The sequence below is a fragment of the Trematomus bernacchii genome, unplaced genomic scaffold (assembly GCF_902827165.1).
Source record: "Trematomus bernacchii unplaced genomic scaffold, fTreBer1.1, whole genome shotgun sequence".
In the NCBI taxonomy this organism is placed as follows: domain Eukaryota; kingdom Metazoa; phylum Chordata; class Actinopteri; order Perciformes; family Nototheniidae; genus Trematomus; species Trematomus bernacchii.
Window position 1 is genome coordinate 26007 of NW_022987699.1, and position 22659 is coordinate 48665.

The following is a 22659-nucleotide window of genomic DNA, read 5'->3' on the forward strand; positions in this document are numbered from 1 at the left end:
CCGATACTCAACCGATACATATCGTGATACTTTCATGTTGCATAAGGGAAACATTTTATCATCCCGCAATTACTCCCATGAAGCGCTTTATTATATAGTTAACATATCAAATGAATATTAAATTCAATTGTGGAACTTGGACCTTTTAGTACTGAACAAACAATGAAAAACACGTTATCTATGAAGAAAACTGATTCTGCAATATCATTTATAACAACCATCAGGCGGGAATAGTACATCTTGTCAAAGGAAAAATAAAATAGTACCAGGATAATCAATATTCAACCTGAGATTCCACTGACCAGAGAACACATAAAGGATCATGAGATCTCGGCATTGCACATAAAACAAATAGCATCCTTAAAATCAACATTTGCCTGATGAAAGAAAACAAATCCCATCACAGTTCAATTTTGTGCATTCATCTTCAAGAAGATGAGCGTATCTGCTCTCTCTGGATCCAAACGGGCCCTTTCACAGCGTAGGGTATCACCTGCTAAACTGAACACTCTCTCGCTTGGCACGCTGCTTCCCTGAACACAAAGGTACTTGGTTGCCATACGAGACAGCATTGGTTGGAGATTGGATGTGTTGCCACCTTTCCCAGAAATAAACTTCTTGCAGTGGTTACAGACCCCTCCATTCAGACTGGCAGTGGTTACAGACCCCACCATTCAGACTGGCAGTGGTTACAGACCCCTCCATTCAGACTGGCAGTGGTTACAGACCCCACCATTCAGACTGACAGTGGTTACAGACCCCACCATTCAGACTGACAGTGGTTACAGACCCCACCATTCAGACTGGCAGCGGTTACAGACCCCACCATTCAGACTGGCAGTGGTTACAGACTCCACCATTCAGACTGGTAGTGGTTACAGACCCCACCATTCAGACTGGCAGTGGTTACAGACTCCACCATTCAGACTGGCAGTGGTTACAGACTCCACCATTCAGACTGGCAGTGGTTACAGACCCCACCATTCAGACTGGCAGTGGTTACAGACCCCACCATTCAGACTGGCAGTCATATGCAGCCACACTTTAGATTTTCAAAAGTGACTTGGTTGCGGAGTTTCACTGCGAAATTGACATCGTAATTCTGACGGTTTGGGCACAAGTTTAAGGATATTATGCCTCACTTTTATAAAAAAATAAATAAAAAAAATAAATAAAAAAAAGGATCGAAAACCGGATCTTATTTTGGTACGGTATACCGTAGCCACCAGCAGTGGCGTCGCCTGGCCTGGGCATCCGGGGCTTTAGCCCCGAATGTTTTTTCTGTAGCCCCGGACAATTCTCCCTCAATAATATAATACATTAACCGTGCTTTACGTGAACCTCATGACACAAGAGAGGACGGCAGCACTGTAATTTCCCGTGTTCAGTGAATGCAACAGAGGCATGACACCAGACCAATCAGAGAGTTGCATGGAAATAAACGTGTGCTTGTGTCATTCAAGCTCGGCTCTGTGTGTGTGTGGCAATAGCGCATTTAGTGTGATATAGAGAGAGAGAGGGAGAGAGGGGGAGGGAGGGACCGGTGCCAGCATGGACCGTGTTGTTAGCATCTGGTTAGCTAGCTGCACTAACGGACATAAGGAGCTGTTTGTTCCACAAGAAGCTGGAGGAGAGTCATCTCCTGTCAGACTGAGAGACTCAGGTGAGCTAAAGGACTCTCTGAGTGTTTAGATAGTTAACTTTAGTCTAAGTTATCTCAGTGGGTCTCAAATGGTTTGGTCACAAATTATTCAAAAGATTATTTCCGCGGCACACCTTCATATGATCATTATAGTTATTAAAAAAATAAGAGAATAAAGGAAAAACAGTTATGAAATACTATATGGCAGTAAAACAAGAATAGAGTTTGAAAGGGTAAAATATCCATAAAGAAAAAGTACATCTGTTCACAGTTCTGCTTCATATGGGTGTTGAGAGAGGTATCCATAGATCTCTTCATTTTGCTCTCAAAGTGCACCAGATTGATGCATTTAACTTCAATATTTAAAAAAAAATCTTCCCGGGGGAGCATCCCCCCGGACCCCCCTAGAGGAGGTGAGGTCTGCCCCCCACTCATAAAAAAATACCACTTTACCCCTGCCTATATTCCGTGAGCTGATTATCGAGCCTTCATTGTAACAGTCGCGGGTGTACTGTGTGTGTGCGTGTGGGGAGTGTTGCAGTGAAAAATGCCACTGTAGTGCCGCCGCCACTGTGGGCTAAGCCCCGAATGTTTTCAGGTCCAGGCGACGCCCCTGGCCACCAGTAACCGGTATTTCGGTAATACCGGGAACCGGTATGCACCCCTATCCATGGTCATGTAAAATACCATTTCAGAATAATGTAGTGTGCAGTGGACTGCTCTCAGATGGTGGATCCTTATAGAAACACAATCACTGATAAAAGTGTAAAAGAGAATTAAACTTGATTGTCTGCACAGTCAGCAGTTATTAGGCCTTGGGGTTTGGGCGCCCTATTGTATGAAGATTTGCTGGCGACTGTTTCCTGAGGCTCTCTTCATCAGCTGGGTTAAGAGATGACCCCTTTCTTACTTCTTAATATGCATGAAGAAAGGTTGTAAACATTCTCTCCTTCAGATACTGATAGGACTCAATATATGCCATGAGTGAGAGAGTAAACATCTGACTAATAAATAATAATAACTGTAACTGTCTGCACTCTGTTGTTTATTTTGTTCCACGTTGTACTTTTGGTTCCTACCTTTTATGTGCAACATTAATTAGAGGCGGAACTAATCTGCTGTGTTTTTGTGTTACACCTGTTTAATCGACGCACTTGATGGTCGCAACTGCAGAGCAACGCAGGACGTTAAAGGAAATCTAAGGAAACCAAGGAAAAAATGCAGATAAAGTTATCAGCCCCTCTAGATGACTAGCAGCCTACGAGGTACGTTTACGTGCTGGTTGTTTGTGTAATTGTGTGCGGTTGAGCTGCAGGTTTGTGTGTGTATGTATGCTATGCGCTAGCTTGTGCTACATGCTATTGTTAGCTTGTGCTACTTGCTGTGTGGGATATGTGTGCCGTTTATTAATTGGCGGCATTAGTGATGACATATGCATATATTACATATTTATTTGTTGTTTACCTTTTATATATTTTTTGTCTTACAACCCAGTTCTCACGGGTTGGAATAGGTCCCACGAAATAAACCCCGTATTGTAAACAAGACCTCAGCCTCGTGTCATTTACTGGAGGGAGCTACATAACAATACATTTTTATATTTCGAGGTGCCTTTCAAGACACCCAAGAACACTTTACAATGCATAAAAGAAACACTCAATAAGGTAAAACACCCAAATATGAAATGCAGGCTGGGCAGACAGAAAAAGAGACATGAATGAAAAGCAGACGGGGACAGGAAGTAGCATTGATAAACAAACCGGAGGACTAAAGTGAGTAGGCTGATCCGAACAGGACAGTTTTGAATGTGGTGATTGTGTCAGACTGTCGGAAGTGCAATAAATCTTCAGTGTCTGACATCAGTTTGAAGCTCTGCTGTGTTCTCCTTGTGGTTCAGTTCTTTGCTTCAAGAACTCCTTTACAATGTGCAGCAAATAAAATGCAGCTGAGAATGATGTAGAAATAATAAAGTTTTAAAAGGGAACAACAAAAATAACTTGAATTCATACCCTGGTCCATCATCATGCTCTCCATCTTTAAACCCAATAGGTTTAGGCATAGACCAGTCACTCTTCATGGACACACAGCTGGGTCCAGGAGGGTCTGGTCTCTCATGGTGGATCCTGATAGAAACACAATCACTGATGAATGTTCAGAAGATAAAACTTTGTTGATAATTATGTTGAATTTCAAGCGTTTTAATAGAGAAAAAGAAAAATAACTTTTGCTTTAAATTCTTACTCTGGACTATCATCATGCTCTCCCTCTTTAAACGTAATAAATCGAGGCGTAGAGTTTCCACTCTTCATGGACACACAGCTGTGTCCAGGTCCAGGAGAGTCTGGTCCCTCATGGTGGATCCTGATAGAATCAAAAACATGATGAATGCAAAGGTGCACTGAAACTCTGCTGAACATGAAGCTGACTTTTGAATATGTTAATACTGATAAGATAAATAGTAACTTTGGATCAGTGGTTTCCATCTTGCAGGTTGGCAGGTTCAAACGTCCTCTGTAGATTCCTGGTGGATCTGTTGTGGTGTCGTACCTAAACACAAACACAACAACATGCTCATTACTGCTCCTTCCTCTCTGTCACACACTGGATCTGGGAATGAACAAGAAGGGAGTCTGTGTGAGCTTATACTAAATCAAACACAATGTATTTATCTATGGAGATTTACAATGAAGTGTGTTTATCAGCAATATCAAGAATGAGAGAAGTCAATGGACGAGCGGCATATCTGCTGTGGAGGTTAGGGTTAGGGTTAGGGTTAGGGTAAGGGTTAGGGTTAGGGTAAGGGTTAGGGTTAGGGTTAGGGTAAGGGTTAGGGTAAGGGTTAGGGTAAGGGTTAGGGTAAGGGTAAGGGTTAGGGTAAGGGTAAGGGTTAGGGTTAGGGTTAAGGGTTAGGGTAGGGTTAGGGTAAGGGTTAGGGTAAGGGTTAGGGTTAGGGTTAGGGTAAGGGTTAGGGTTAGGGTTAGGGTAAGGGTTAGGGTTAGGGTTAGGGTAAGGGTTAGGGTTAGGGTTAGGGTTAGGGTAAGGGTTAGGGTTAGGGTTAGGGTAAGGGTTAGGGTTAGGAAATGATATACTTTGTATTTTTCCTCTTCATAAGTTCTGCCACTGCAGTTACAAAGTTTGTTCTCTTTCATGCAATAGGCATTCAATTGGGACATACTACCTACTTGCTTCTTTATAGCATTGCACCTTCACCCTCTTTTTCATCCACTGCAAAGGATAGTGGGTCAGAATAGACAGGAAGAGAGATGCCTCGTTTATTTCCCCTGTGTTATCAGAAGTTACTGTAAACTGTTGAATCATGTAGTTCATCTACTTTTAGTAGTTTGTTTAAATGTTTTAATTATGATGTTTTTGTTTGTAGAAGTGCATCATTCCTTGATTTATTGTCAAATGAATCTGAACTTTTTGATCTGTTATGATGATAAACTGAAGCCATTTCTAAATTAACCCAATGAACTGAGTTTTAAATCGTCCTACTCAGTTTATAAGGACATTATGAAGAGGAACAAATGAAATGATTTGAAAATGATATCTCTGTAGGTGCTGACGCTGTTGGCGGTTCTAGTGTTAACAGACATTTAAATTAAATATGTGTAATGGCAAATGCCATATATGATTTTCTTACCTGGAATTCTGCCTTTTTGAACAGACTGATTGAGTCCTAGCTGTCTGCAGTTCTAGGGTTAATATTAATCTAATATGATTGTCGTCGGTCTAAATTAGATTTCAAATGATTAACTGTGTATGTAATGAAGATCATAGTGTGGGTTAAATCCATTTTCATAACCACTGTCTTTTAACTGATTTAAATGTGGAAACTGGGCTTATTCATCAGAATTTTGTATGACTTGACTTGACTTGCTTGACTCTCACCACAGTGACTTGGGACTTGCTTGATACTTGTAGGTCAAGACTTGAGACTTGCTCATGACTTGCACATGTAGGACTTACTCCCACCTCTGGTATTTAGCGACTCTATTGTGACATCTTTCCATGCCTTAATGGATTGATGTGACACTCAGACCCTACAGCTAGTGAACAGAATTAAGAGAAAAAGATCAATCTTTCATGATAAAATATCGTCGAAGAAGGACTTAACATGAGAGACACCTGCAGTGTGTGTGGTCGGTCCATACCTGAGAGTGTCCAGTCTCCAGTCTGAATCCTCCTGTAGAGCAGACAGCATATTTTCTCCTGACTCTCCTGGATGATTGTAGCTCAGGTCCAGCTCTCTCAGATGGGAGGGGATGGAGCTCAGAGCTGAACACAGAGACGCTGAGGAGTAATCTGACATGAGCCCAAACCCAGCATACAGAGGTTCAGTGAATGTGGTTCTGAAGGTGTGGAGGTGGATCAGTGTGTCAGAGGAGACTCTGTAGAAGGAGAGAGAGCCAGCAGGATGATCCAGATACACTGCTACTCTACCAGAGGAGGAGGAGGAGGAGAGAGGGAGGACTGTTCTTCTTTTGTCTTCAATGATAAAGTAACCTATATCAGAGCACTCGAGGCACCAGGAATGATTGTTCCATCCAAACACAGAGCCAAAACTGTCTCCTCTCCTGCTGATTCTTCTGTAAGCCACTCCTATATCAACCCCTCCTCTCCACTCAACCTCCCAGTAACAGGGACCAGTCAGAGCTTCTCTACACAGCTGAGGCCAGGATACTTCAAACCTCTCTGGATGATCAGGATATGGCTGCTCCTCTCCTCTCACCCATGTCACCTTCCTGTTGTTGTCAGACAGTTTGAGGCTTCTGTGTGCTACATTTGTGTCCAGTGTGAGTTCACAGGAATCTGATGGAGAGAAGACACAGCAGCAGTTTATCATCAGACAATGAAGGCTTTAATCTGTGTGTGCGTGTAGTGATGTTTTGTATTTCTATAAATTAAATAATACATGTAATGTTGTCAGTGATGTTTTGATGACAGCAAGTCTGACTTTTCATTAGGATTAACCCTTATTGATCACCATGGGGGATTTCAGTTTTCCACTCTGTATATATATTTGTATATACAGACATGCATTGGTGTACAAATATATACTGTAGGTGCAGACATAGAGGTGCCAAAGCAAAGAGGCTACCAGTCTGTCTGGCGTCAGGGAGAAGTTGGGGGTTCTGTGCCTCAAGGGCCCCTCAGCTGGGCCCAGGAGGTGAACTGGCACCTCCCAGACTACCAGTCCACACTCTTTATTTATTTGGTCCAATCGGGACGCGAACCGACAACTCTTCGGTTCCAAGGCCAAGTCCCTGACACTCAAATAATATTCAACTCAAGACAACACTTACATTTCCTCAGACCATGTTTCAACCTCTGCTCTCCACCATGGCCCACCCTGGAGGAAGAAACACAGTCGAATGATCTTCTATCAAACATGAGTCCTAACTGATGTTCACCAGGAAGTGTTGCTTAGTGGGAAGTAAGAGAAGGCCTTTTCCTTGTGTTTTTATTGTTTTTCTGTCTATTGTGTATTAAGTACAGAATTCCATTACAATGTGCAGGAAATAAAATGCAGCTGAGAATGATGTAGAAATTCAAAAGTTTTAAAAGCGAACAACAAAAATAACTTTAATTCATACCTTGGTCCATCGCTATGCTCTCCATCTTTAAACATTATAGGGTGAGGCATAGACCAGTCACTCTTCATGGACACACAGCTGGGTCCAGGTCCAGGAGAGTCTGGTCCCTCATGGTGGATCCTGATAGAATCAAAAACATGATGAATGCAAAGGTGCACTGAAACTCTGCTGAACATGAAGCTGACTTTTGAATATGTTAATACTGATAAGATAAATAATAACTTTGGATCAGTGGTTTCCATCTTGCAGGTTGGCAGGTTCAAACGTCCTCTGTAGATTCCTGGTGGATCTGTTGTGGTGTCGTACCTAAACACAAACACAACAACATGCTCATTACTGCTCCTTCCTCTCTGTCACACACTGGATCTGGGAATGAACAAGAAGGGAGTCTGTGTGAGCTTATACTAAATCAAACACAATGTATTTATCTATGGAGATTTACAATGAAGTGTGTTTATCAGCAATATCAAGAATGAGAGAAGTCAATGGTCGAGTGGCATATCTGCTGTGGCAACACAGTCTCACTCCCTGAACGTCCAGGAGCGACGCTTGGTCAGGGTCCCGTGGCGTCCAGTTGTGACGCGCCGAGGCTCCTTCAGCTTCATAAATGGACGCAAAGAGCTTTCAACTGATTGCAATGTATTCCCATCTGCGGTGGTATTTGACGCTTAGGGAAGCACCGCATCCGTCCATGTCGGTGGAATTTAAAGGCAATGTGAGCGTCCATTCCCATTGGATAACGGAGGATTTTACACCCGGAAGTAAGTATTCTCTTTACTGTCGATTGATTTGACAGTGATATATGCACTACTCATCAACTCAAAAACACCAGATTATCCTTGTTAATTACACAACATTGATTGGTTTAAATTGTGTGCAATGCTTTTGTAATTTTCCCCTTCGATTCGGAGAAACAAATATTTTTTCTGAGTTTAGGATGGCAGAAGACACTACACTACCCAGAATCCTCAGCTATCGTTTGGGACTACACCATGTGCTTTGTTTGACAAACCCCGTGATTAGTTCTCAAGCTCTGTGATTGGTTGACCTCCAACTGCATTCCATATGAAAAAAAACGTTTCGTAAAAGATAAAATCATACTTTATTCAGCAGTGCTTGCTTTACTCTTTGAAAGTCATCACATGAATGCATTGTAATAAATGGTTCGGCTGCATTAAACATTACACATCTGTCGTAGTTCTTTATTTATCTACAGAGATCGGGCCTCAGAATAGACCGGAAACTATTCTTTTACCGTTCTGTTTTAATTTCACAATAAAGTTAGTAGTAATATTTTGTTTTGAAATTATTGTTTTTTATTAACTACTAGACCGCTGGGTCATGTTAAGACCATCTTTTCTGTGTTGCTGTGGGTTTTTTACATCGCTTTTTACAAATATCAAAACAATAACTAAATATATCCGTCGTAATCTAAACCAGAAACAGCAGTATATTTTATTTTGTTAACACTGTAAACTTGACAGCTTTTTAACCCGCACCTCCTACTGGTTAAAGCACGTTATTACACGTTTAGAGTAATTGCAATGCAGGTAGATTGGGTTGCTTTTTAATGACTGTTTAAAATGCCTTTTTCTTAATGTATTTCATTTTTGTAAAGCACTTTTGAATGTGTTATATTTTATGAAAACATTTAAATATTAAGAGTATATACAAAATAGGAGGAAAGTAGAAGGTCAATGATAGAAATAGAGAATAGAAAATATCAAGAAGATACTGTAAATGATATCTAGAATAAAACAGTTTAGTGCCGGATGTACAAAGATATTAATAGGAGGATGTGCAAAACAGACAAACTAATTAGGCTTTATTTAAACATTAAATAATAATTTAGGTTAAGGTCTTCTTTTAAATACATGTAAGCAAAAAGCTTTGGGGGTATCTATATTAAGCCTGACAAAGTACTTAACGTTTAATATATTGCATGGTTTGTTTTGCGACTTGACAATCAACTTTCCTGCAATGTTAACTATGTTGAAGCACTTATTTTAACTGATATTATACATATTTATTATACTCTTATAAGATGTATGTAGATAGAATAAGAAATGTGCAGAATATGACAGTTTAATGGTGGTGGTACACACATATTGATAGATGTCTTGTTGAGGAACCTATGACCCAAGTTTGTCATCATTGCATAACTACACCGTAGTTGTGTATATGATATGTCAATAAACCTTTGAAAATCTTGAAATCTTGAAAGGGATGTGCAAAATAGGACACGTTCGATTCCTGTTTTGGATAGTGTGCCGTCAATGGGATTCATTCCATTTCAAAGACCGATGCGGTGCTTCCCTGAGACTGTGTTGCAGGTTAGGGTTAGGGTTAGGGTTAGGGTTAGGAAATGATATACTTTTATATATAGATAGATATACAACTTCTTCATAACATTGCACCTTTACCCTCTTTTTTATCCACTGCAAAGGATTGTGGGTCAGAATAGCCAGAAAAGCATGCTGGTTTATAAACTACAAAATGCAACCAGCTGCAGTTGAACATCCTGGTATTTTGGAGTCCTAGACAGGATGCAGGGACCCCAACACGTGCTGCACAGCCCCCAGATTCACCCAGAAATAGTATGTTGAACATGTCTGTGTTAGATTGTCACAATGTGTTGAAGTACACCCACAACGAACTGACTTGGATAGGAGAGGATTTCAGATACAAAGCTAACATGAGACTCCACTGGAGCGTCTCTGTATGCAGTATCATTAAACACATAAAGGCCCTCTACACTCAGTGACTGTGGAGAGACCACAAAGGATGTTTTATAACCTGCCTGGTGTGTGTACGCTTCAAAGATAAAGAAATAAAAACACCTCAGTCACGTTGATCCGAGCCGTCAGTCCGGTTCTTACATTTCCTCCCAGCACTAAGGATGCTTACTCAGATTACAATCAAACTGCCGCCAAAAACTGTCACCTTTACAAGGAAGTCTTTCTGGAAAAACATTCTCCACAATACTTTAGAATTGATATTTAGCAGCAAGAAACTTTAGTCCTGTTCAGTTAAACAGTGATACATTACGATGAACGATACAGGGGCGCGGCCAGGAGTTTGGGGCCCCATGAAAAGATATCACATTGGTTACTTAAACATTTTTTTCTTAATGTTCTAAAATTGTTTGGGCCCCTGTCAGTCACGGGCCCTTAGAATCGTCCTAACTTTTCACCCCCTTACGGCGCCCCTGGATCAGAACAAGTGATCCTGATGATCAAACCTCTACAGATTCCTCTATTAGGATTCTCTCCTGATGAACTGAGTTTCAGGAAACAAAGCTGCATGGTAAGGCACGGTAACATCTTCATTATATTTATCCCCAAATGTATAATCACAGATTTCCAAAAAGCATTTAAATCATATTCTTACAGTACCTGTTGAATTCCCTTCAGGTCAATTTAGACACCTGCATGTGTGCAAGAAACTCTGCTCATTTCTTCCTCATCAGTCCTGTGTCTGCCTGCATCTGATCTGAGGACGCCGTCACTCCCTCATAACTTCAGAGCATCAAAACACATGAGTCACAAGAAACCTGTCCAACAAGCACAAGAAACCTGTCAACTTGAGATATGGTGTAGTTCTACTAGCTGTCCACTACATGGTGGTAACTGATCATCCAATTGACAGTTGATGTGATCTCATTAGCATCCTAGTGTAGCTGTGATGAAGAGTTTCCACAGACATACAGTATTGACTGATCTCCGTCCTCTCTGTGGACGCCTGAAGACACAGATATGTTCTTTTATTAGGATTCTTTCCAGGTTAAAGTAAAGAAAATTGTAACTATGGATCCTACACCAATAACAACATTAATCAATGTTATTTATAATCGCACTTTTCATTTTAATAAACAAAACTCAAAGTGCTGCAGAGTAAAAACATTAACACATTAGGTAGACAGGGCAACAAGAGGATGGTTAAAGTTCTAGCAAATGGCTTTGTTAAAACAAAATGTTTTTAAGCCTTATATAAGCTTCAAATAAGATAAACCATTTTGAGTGATTCAAACAAAAATGCTTTTTTTTTTGTTATTTTGATTGGCCAAGTTGGACATTGCAAGTTTAAGTATTTATTTATGGACACATTTTTGGATGAAGTTTTAGTGAACATTTTTGATCAAACGCATTGTTCTACAACGATTTGTGACCTACATCTTCTGATATTCACGCTTAAACACTATCAGTTAAACTGTCAAAAACACAAGACATCAAATGATAATAAACAACAGGACTGATCACCGTGGAATTCCCCTGGAAACCAACGTCAGAAAGAACAACAGAGCCGACTGAGCCGCCTGCAGCGTCTTGGCCACATAGTTGTGTCGCACACACATTTCAGTGACAACAGCAAATGATCAATTACTTTCTGCTATACCGTCAGATGATATAACTGGCCTTTTAGAATGGCCACGTTAAATACTGGAGTCTGATTGGTGGGTCTCTTATTTCTGTTTAGTAGTTAGTTGCTAAGGATGCTCTGATCAAGGGACCCTGTGCTGTCATATCGATCCGGTCAGTTTAACTTAGTTTAAAGACATTTGAACTGTCAGAAAACACCATGGAATACTTTGAGAATAATATATTTTAAAGTAAATAAACAGAGAAGAAGAACACTAGTGTTTAAAGAGAATGGGCTCTGGCTGTATTTAGAGACTGGTTGATGGGAAATACAATTTAAACAGACTTGGACAGGTACTGAAAACCTGGATCAGTGCTGCCGTCATTTTAAGTTACGTTGCTGCAGTTCAGACGCTGATACTAGAACAGAAGACGGACCCCTCCACTAACATATCTCATGCTATCACAAACATCCCATCAGAAAACTCAATGCTCCATCAAACAGTTTCAGATACAAAGTCCAGCTGACATGAGACTCCACTGGAGCGTCTCTGACTGCAGTATCAGTAAAGACATGAAGGCCCTAAACACGCAGTGAATGTGAAGAGACCACAAAGAGGTTTTACATCATTCCTGGTGTGTTTACTCTTCAAAGATTAAAATAAACAAAAGCACCTCAGTCACGTGGATCCGGGTCTGACACTCCCTCACAGCACTGATGATCTCAGATTACAATCAACCTGCTGCCAAAAACTGGCACCATTACAAGGAAGTCTGTTTAAAATCATTCTTTAACTCCGAGGGACATTCTCTACAATACTTTATAGATATATAGAATCAGCATCAAGAAACATCAGTCCTGTCCAGCTAAACAGTGATACAGAACAATGTGATCAAAGTGATCCTGATGATCAAACATTTACAGATTCCTCTGGTAGGATTCTCATCAATGAACTGAGTTTTAGTCAACACAACTCTGTGGTTAGTTTAGGTAACTACTTGGTTGTTTTTATCCCCAAATGTATAATCCCACATTTTGAAAATCATATTCTCACCTGTTGAATGTCCTTCAGGTTAATGTAGACGCCTGCATGTGTGGAGGAAACTCTGCTCATGTCTTCCTCTTCAGTCCTGTGTCTGCGTGCATCTGATCTGAGGACGCAGACACACCCTCATAACTTCAGAGTGTAACAACACATCAGAGTCACGTGATACCTGTCCAACAAGAGCAAGAAACCAGTGAGAGGTGATGTAGTTCTACTAGCTGTCCACTAGATGGGACTAACTGACAATCTAATGAAACACAGTCAGCAGTGACATTGAGATGTGATGAAGCAGCCGTGTTGATCATGTGTGTATCTGTCTGATTAGAAACATATAGGATTCTTTTAAACACACCAGCTAGCAAAAACATTAGCAACAATAAATAGCTCTAACACCATTTACGACTCATTCAGGTTAGGACATGTTACTGCTACCTGTTGGGAGAAATAGCTTGTGAAAGAAGAACAGATGGTGAACTTGAAATGCTCACTCAGCATGATAACATGTTCCATTACACTCCACTCTTCTGATCATATCACATATTGATCACAAATATAGAAGTATAATACATGTTATCATTGGCATTCAAAATTCAAAAGGATTCAATTGAATACATCACAGTGTATGATAGAAGAAGAAAAAACATGTGCCATATTGCAGTCACTGGGATATATGAGCAAGCTAATCTGAAGGAAATAAAACAAAAGATATTTACGCATTTGTTTCATCACCAAATCAGAACTGGAGTCAGAGGATGAGGAGTAGACTTCAACATGTCAGGTTCAGTCTTCAGAGGTTGATAGGCTAACAAAGTGTTTGATACTGATTTGTCAATATCTTTCATAACAAGTCCTCTAACACAGGGAATAATGCAACAGCCACTCAGAGCCAAAAGTCCCATGACAGTGATTAGAGAGGTGATAATAGCTAAAATCACCGCTTTCCATTTACCAAGCCATCAAACCAGCCTGTGAGTGAAGTGTCTACCCAGAGTGTTCAGCTAACTCTGAGTGACTGAAGCCCTGCTAAAGCTTTAGTGACAGATCCATCTAACAGTGTTGTTAGGGATAAATGTACAGCAAGCATCACGAACACCTCCTTTCTCAGTCAGGAGCATGTCTGGTGCCATTCTGTTCTGCGGGAGGTAGCATCGAACTGATCAGCTGATCCTTTAATAGCATCATGAGTGTAATTAACGATTGTTGATTATAATAAATATAATTTATCATATCAACATTTGTATTAATAGTTACCCAAAAGAAGAGTGATTAGAGTCTCGCCAATATCTGATTTCTAGCTTTAAACTCCTCTGACACCCCCAGAGGAAAGCCTATGCATCCATGTAATCTCTGTCGTCGAAAGAGGCCAACGGTGCATCCCTTTTCTCTCTGGAGGGTTTGAAATTTGGATCTTTAATTTGACCTATCATCACAGGCATAATTAACATCACTGGGGTACATGTACTCAACCAATTACTTGGGAATATCAAAACAAAACAGAGTGACGTGAAAACCTGTGTAACCGGTGTCAGAAACCCAGTCAGTAGCCGCTTTCACACCAAGTACTTTGCCGTACTTAGTGCCAGCACGTAGTGCCAGCACTTAGTACCCCCATGGAACTAAGTACAGATCACGTTCACACCGGAATAAGTTCCCTGAGGGAAGATTACGCAAATGAAGCCGCTGACGTCACTTCTTCTTCTGCTGCTTTCGGTTTACTGACAGGCCGCAAACCACTTCACGGCGTATACTGCCGCCCGAAGTCCCCGGCCGGAAGTCCCCGGAGTTGGGGACCCAGCAGCTTCTACTGAAGCCTTCCGAGTAAATCGCCAGAACGCCGACACCTCCTCATCTCCACCGCTCCCATGTTTTATTTTGTGTTGCCATAAGTTAGTCTCTCTCCGTTGGTGCGCGGGGCTAATGCTAATGCTAATAATGCTAATGCCAGCAAATACAATGGCGGCTTCACAAAACCTTTCAGAGTTTTACGGGGCGTGGTTTGCAATTCGCCCAGCCAATCAAAATTGGTACTTTTTTCTCCCCAGGATAGTACCACCTCTCTAGCAGGCACTAAAAATGGGGGTAAAAGTTCTCGGAACTAAGTTCTCTTTTTGGTGTGAACGCAAAATTCCAGGCACTATCGGAACTAAACGGGAAAAGTACGGGTAAAAGTACTCCGGTCTGAACGCGCCTAGTGTTAGTGGTGATGTAGTTCCAATAGCTGTCCACTAGATGGTTCTAAAGGACTTACTACAGGAAAAAACATATTTTTCATGCATTGGTTGAATTGTGATCTCTTAGAGAAGAAGAAGAAAACATCCTAAGTCAATATTCACTTTTTATTTTAATTTATACTTTTCTATCTTTGTGTTTGTAGATTGTTCCTAAAGTCACCAAAAGTTAGAATATCATAAAGCCTCATTTGCATATTCAAAAATAACATTAAATAATTGTCTTGTCCTGGCTCTTGGTTTGATTTCAGGTGATCCAGGTCGTCAGCTAGTGTTGTCAGTGTTTCTCAAGTAGAATGTGCAGCACTTAGATTGTAATCTTCATTTCCTGTCATCTGTGAAAAATGAAGGAAGTGTCAGAACAGGTCTTAAAAACTGATCAATGTGACTGAGGGACTATTATTTGTCAACACCTAATGTAACATGCAGGCATTAAGTGAGCAGGGTTCGAATACATCTGTTACGAAATGGCATTCCTCAATTAGTCTCAAAATAAGGAATCTCCTTACGTAGATTGAAAACAGAACAAAATTGCTCAAAATGTTTGACTTAAATGACCAAGTCTCTCCTTTTAACTTCTGTCATAATTTAAGGATTTAAAAACACACAATTTATCTCTTCCAAAATAAATAACCTAAAACCATTTTTATAATATGTGGGTGAAATACAAAAAAATTGTGGTATTGTAACAGAATAAAATGTAATATTTGTTAACCTCTTAAGCTCTGAGCCTGTTTTTCAGGTCTCAGGCTCGAAAATGACATTCCCAGAACAAATGACCATATCTTCACTTCTAAAAGGGTTAAATTAATAATCTTTATTCTCAAAGTAATGATAAACCTGTGGGTTGGATGTAGAAAAGTCAGAATCAATATAGATGTTTTTTATTTTAAAGAAAATTTAGATTTGACATAGTAAAAAACAGTAAATTATAGTGTCCGTCCAAATATTATTTTTTACTTATAGTGCAAACTACCCTTGGATGATGGGTTAGTAGACTAAAAGCTTTAGGAATCCAAAGTACAACATATAATAAGTACCCTGTATCAAGATTGATGCAAAACAAGTGACATTTGACCTTTTTAGAGAGATTTAGCCAAAAAAACCCACTTCTGGGGTCATTTGGGTGGATTTGACCTATCTCTGGCCAACCCTTGCTCGATTTTGATGAATGAAATCTCTTTATAACCGCTAGAGCCAATGGAATCGAGGGGAAGTTATATACACACCAAAACGTTAACAAATAAGGAGTGAGAGTGACGCGTTACCAAAACCGGAAGCTGCATACACTCTGGTGGCTACCATTAGCAGCTAACTTTTTCCGCTCCGATTTTTACATAAAAAATGGAATTATGGATTATAAATAATTTTTTCAAAGGCACAGGTACATTATCAACCTATGGATCAACAGTTTTTTTTCGTTTTAATGCCATTGAACACGTCTTTTGACCTAATTGACAGCTACGGTGAGACGATCTGCCGTAAAAGCTCCGTAAAGGTACGTGTTGTGATGTCTGTGTTTGCTTCCCCTGTCGCAAGTTCGGATCGCTCAGTGATGATACTATACCTAAATAATCTGTGGAGTCTCAGCTTTAATCGGATATATTGTATGTGCAGCTACGATAAGTAATAAGGGTATCTTTATTTTGAATTGTGTGCCAAAGTCAGTTTGCATTTTTTCGCTCAGGGGTCATTTAGACGCTTCTTATGAGACTTGTGTTTTGTTTTGGTAAAAATGGTTCATATCTTCAGTTAGCTGAGATTCTTCCCGTTAATCTGGTGCTACACATGAATAGTTTCATAAATGTTAAGAAGCCCTGAGACATTGTCTCGAAAAAAAAACGGTGGGAGGGGTCCAATGGGGGCACCGCCGTGCTTAAGAGGTTAAAGGTTTTTTAAAGTTTGGGGTTGCACATTAAATCATTCTTCCTTTATTCTGAGATTCTAAATATTAAACAATATGTCTGCCCTTATGCTAACCTCCACCCTACAAAACCATCAACCACCCAACGCTCCGACCACACACCCCTACCTCAGTGACCTCATCCAACCCACACACCCCTACCTCAGTGACCTCATCCAACCACACACCCCTACCTCAGTGACCTCATCCAACCACACACCCCTACCTCTGTGACCTCATCCAACCACACACCCCTACCTCAGTGACCTCATCCAACCACACACCCCTACCTCAGTGACCTCATCCATCCACACACCCCTACCTCAGTGACCTCATCCACCCACACACCCCTACCCGCCGCCTCAGGTCAGCTGAAGTTAACCTACTATAGCCCATCAGGACAAAGCTACGGACCTGCAGCCCCCTCTCACTCTGGAACTCCCTCCCCAGTCACACCCGAAAGGTCAACACTCTTGAATCCTTCAAATCTCTCAAAACTCACTTATGCACCATGAAAAATGTATTTCCCAACTCATGAGACATAATTCATTCATGACACATTATTATTGTCTTCAAACCTTTATTGAACTTAATTACAATTACTACATAGATTATTAGCTTCTATTACATGCTGCTCCAAACTGAATGTTATTAGGTGCATATAAGTCAGAGGTTTGTACACAACACGTTCAGCCCCAAGGAGATCATATCACCCTTTGTAGGAAACAAGCATGTCTGCCAATTAATAAAGGCAAGTTTATCTATACATTTCAACAACAAGGCAAATCAAACTGCTTCACAAAAATATTAGAAACATTAAGACAATGTGCAAAAAAACCACATTATAAAATCACAATTGAATACATTTAAAAAGATTCATTTACTAGCCAAGTGTGAAACAGTTGATTACTGGGAGATTATTTCATAAAAGTCATGTAAAGTCACAATAAGCTAAACTGAAGTGAGGCCTTCTCTAGAACATTTAATCTTCAAGACAGGAACATGCATTTGTGGGATGAGCAGCAGAGCTGAACATGTGGGTTGCGCCCATGAAAAATGTGACAAATCTCTGTGCACCTCTCGTCTCTTAAAGATGTTCTTGAGGTCGAAGCTGAAGGAGATCAGTCCCCGTCCTCCTTTGGTTCCTGACGGTCTTTCAAGAATCCTGTTCGTGACGCCAAATTGAGGTGGAAATGTACCGAGACAAACTAACAAATAATAATAAAATGGTGAGGAAACCTTTCCGTTATACTGAAATGAAGATTCTTGGAATAAGACGGTCTTTAAGGGAGTTTATTTTTACAAGAAGGTAAATCGTGACAGAGTCAAGCAGACTGCAGCGAAGAACAACATTCAGGAGGTCTACAGAGGGTCTGATATTCACATTTTCACACCAAGAATATAAGAGGGGGGGCTAAAATGGATTAAAAAGATAAACATACTATATATAAGATTCTTTTAAACACACCTGCTAGCAAATAGAGAAACATCATGTCTACACAAAAGGACAAGAGCACTAACCTTTCAACGAACACATGGTGACCTTTGAACGCTCCCTCAGGGTGATAACACTTTCCATTACACTCCACTCTTCTGATCATATTACATATTGATCACAAACATTTTGCATTACATGTGTAATGTTTAACCGTGTTACATCCTAACAGATTCCTTATTGGGCATTACAAAGATAATCCACTTCTGTGTTTTAAAATATTGAAATGTTCTCCATTTATCGTTATATATCTAATGACACAACTTTACATTATCACACACGTTGAATGGAGTAACAACGGATAGTTTGATCTGATCATTCTCAGTGTAGAAGATGGCTGCATTGAGCCCTTCTCACTTCATGCACTTAACTTCAGAGTATTAAGAGTTTAAAATAAAAGCGCCTCAGTTGATTGGAGCTGTCAGACCAGTTCAGCCACTTCCTGCATTTCTCACTGATGATCTCAGATTACAGTCAAACTGATGCCAAAAACTGCCACCATTACAAGGAACTCTTCATAAATCCCTCTCCATTTATCAGACATGTTGTACTTTCTTCATTTCCTCTCACTGACCTGCAATAAGTCATTCCCAAAGTGATGTTGGTGTTCTGCACATGGTGATGCTGAACCCTGAGTTGCTCCTGATGGCCAAGAGTGTATGTGAGAGTGTGTGTGTGAGTGTGTGTGCGTGTGTGTGTGTGTGTGTGTGTGTGTGTGTGTGTGTGTGTGTGTGTGTGTGTGTGTGTGTGTGTGTGTGTGTGTGTGTGTGTGTATGTGAGAGTGTGTGAGAGTATGTACGTGTGTGAGTGTGAGGTGTGAATGGGTGAATGACTCGTAGTTTGTAAAAAGCTCTGAGGGATCGAGAAGACCTGATAAAGAGCTTTAGTACTTAACATGTGTCCTGCTTGATGTTCCAGGTGAACGAGAGGAGTTGGCAAAGACTGGAAAAGAGCTTTATATATTATTTTATCCTGCAGTTCATTGGCTGTAACTTCCCTGCATCTCAGTGAGCAATCAAGTATTTCTAACCGCTTTTACGTTAAGTTAGACCTTTGTAACAATTTAAAACTATATACATGTCTTGAAACATGTTGGATGGAAAAAGCACTACTTGGATTCATGAGATCATTGACACATTGTTTGTCTTCAAACCTTTATTGAACTTAATTACAATGAATACATTGATTATAAGCAGCTATTAGATGCTGCTCCAAACAAAGCGTTATTAAGGTGAATATAAGTCACATTGGTTTGTAAACAACTAGCTCAACGCCAAGGAGATCATTTCACCATGTTTAGGAAGAGATCTAACATTTCTGTCAGCAAAGGAAAGGCAAGTTTAACTTTACATCACATTTCAACAACAAAGCAATTCAAAGTACTTTATACACACATTAAAATATGCAATTACTGGGAGATTGTTTCAGACGGTTAGGATGACCTATGAGTGGACGACCAACAGTAAGGAGGCAGAGGCAGAACATCCAGCCAATTGTCAGCGTTGGCATTTATTTACACAATTCACTATATTTACAACTATTTACAAGAGAATGGCAAACAGCCAGGCCTGCTGAACCCTTCAATTCTGGACAATTCAACTCTGCAATACCACCAACTGTAACCAACCTACACCAACCCAACAATGGCACTAAGAGCGGCCTTTTATAGCCCCACTATTTAGGAGGTACCATTGATATGGGTGCTACAGTCAGACATGTGCTTACAATTAAGATGAAGACAAGTTAAACAATAACATACATTACTGCAAAATAACAAACAAACATTAAATAATCTATATATAATTCATGTATGAAAGGAAAACTAGCATCTCCTATCAAACAAAAATGTAACAGATATCCACCCCCCAGCAGATATAAATGTAGCAGTTATCCATCCTCCCCCTGCATCATCCTGCTCATTAAACCCCACCCGGAACGATCAAAGAGGTTGTTGTTCCCCGGGGACTCTTTTAGTGGCGGACAGGAGAGCAGACGTAAGTGTTGCTATATATATGTAATTAAATTATAACGTTAACAAACTGCATTTGTTACAAGAAACATATGTTTTTAATCTTACTTATTGTATAACTGCCTATATTTTCCTGTGACCCAGGAATGCATATCCAATGTTCAGATGTGATGCAAATCATGTGCTTCACCAATGAGGAAGCCATTTAAAGTGAAACGGAGTCTGAGATCATCTCCGTTACAAAGACACATGGAGCAGAATAACTAAATGCCTCTTCAATTACGCACAATCATTGAGCCAAATGTTAACCAAGGTGAAGCCTTCTCTATGTACAACATTCAAACCACTGGACAGGAAGTGGTCTCCTCCTCCAGAGAACACAGAGACACTGAGGAGTCATGTGACCAGAGCCAAAACCCAGCATCCAGAGGTTCAGTGAATGTGGTTCTGAAGGTGTGGAGGTGGGTCAGTGTGTCAGAGGAGACTCTGTAGAAGGAGAGAGAGCCAGCAGGATGATCCAGATACACTGCTACTCTACCAGAGGAGGAGGAGGGAGAGGAGGGGGAGGAGGGGGAGGAGGAGATGTGTGTTACTGTCTGTTTGTGCCAGACAGAGTGACCACCATCAGAGCAGTTCAGACTCCAGGACTGATCATTCCATCCAAACCCAGAGTCCCACCTGTTTCCTCTCCTCCTGATTCCTCTGTAAGTCACTGCTATACGAACCCCTCCTCTCCACTCGACCTCCCAGTAACAGCGACCAGTCAGAGCTTATCTACACATCAGCTGTTCCAAGGAGTCAAACCTCTCTGGATGATCAGGAAATGGCTGCTTCTCTCTCACACGTGTCACCGTCCTGTTGTTGACAGAGAGTTGGAGTTGTATGTGTGCTGTGTTTGTGTCCAGTGTGAGTTCACAGGAATCTGATAGAGAGTAAAAGAACCAGCATTAGTTTATCATCAGTTTCATACGAAGGCTTTATGTATTTTGTGTACTGATGTTGTTTACTTCTTTGTCATCATAAGTTAACATGAATCCACACTTACACTTCATCAGACCTGGTTTTAACCACTGCTCTCCACCATGGTCCAGTCTGGAGAAAGAAACACAGTCAGGATGATTTTCTAATGCATTATAAAATCTTATGTTGCACACAAGTTCAGATGTTTCCCCAAACAACAGAGGTTTGATCCGGTGTCTTCCCATCTCGCCCCTTTTTTACTTTAGGCCACATAATAAATGATACTTGTTTTGCTTGATCGTGGGTCTTAGGGTTAGGGTTAGAGTTTATAGATCTAATGATGCATCCCATGAAGCATTGCATGAAGTCTGTTGACGAATCAGAGGCTGTTGTTGGGGCTGCATGGGACAGGGGTCAGAATGAGAATAAACCGTTTGATCCTACTGGTGGTTCTAGAATGAAAATCAAATGATCACTATTAATGTCCGAGAATAGAATGTTCATTTCAATATATTTAGTAGTTGTTAAGATTTAATAGTCAGGACCTAAGTAGAGAACCAACACATCCCTTATAAATAATGAGAATGATTTTACTTCCTCGATTTTAATGCTACTTATAAATGTTTCCATTCAATACGATTTTAAGGGATCCGTGTGTTTCCTTACTCAGGCTTTAAAACGTCTCTGAACAGAATGAAGAGAAACAAGAAGTTCTTCATGCTGACGGTCTGTCCATACCTGAGAGTGTACAGTCTCCAGAGTGGAGACTCCTGTAGAACAGACAGCAGCTTCACTGCTGAGTCTCCTGGATGATTGTAGCTCAGGTCCAGCTCTCTCAGTTGGGAGGAGTTGGAGATCAGAGCTGAGGCCAGAGAAGCACAGCCTTTGTTTGTGACCAGACAACCTGAGAGCCTACAGACACACACACACACGCACACGCACACGCACACACACACACACACACACACACACACACACACACACACACACACACACACAGTGATATTTAAGTATTTTAAGTCAAAATAAGCTCTTTAGTGAGTCAATGAAATTAATGAAATTACATTAAGCCAATAAAAGCTTACGGTGTAAACTTTAAAGAAATTGCAGAATACTGACCTGAGAGTTTCCAGCTCACAGTGTGGACTCTGCAGTCCTGAAGACAACTTCTTCACTCCTGAATCCTGCAGGTCGTTGTTACTCAGGTCCAGCTCTCTCAGACTAGAGGACTGGGAGCTGAGGACTGAGGACAGAGCTTCACAGCTTCTCTCTGACAGGTTACAGCTACTCAGCCTGAAGGATTATTTAAAAAGATAAACAAATACAGTACTATTTCTCATCCATGATACATAAACACATTTGATGATGTTTGTATTCCATTCATCCTTCCACCTACATGGCTTTCCTGGAGGCTTTGACCACTGGCAGCAGCCTCAGAAGAGCCTCCTCTGAAGCAGAGTA

General features: G+C 40.7%; 2 pseudogenes; both read right to left on the bottom strand.

Moving 5' to 3' along the window:
- Window positions 1–22659, bottom strand: part of LOC117490062 — a 46979-nt pseudogene that overhangs the window by 10213 nt on the left and 14107 nt on the right.
- Window positions 19402–22544, bottom strand: LOC117490059 (annotated as a pseudogene).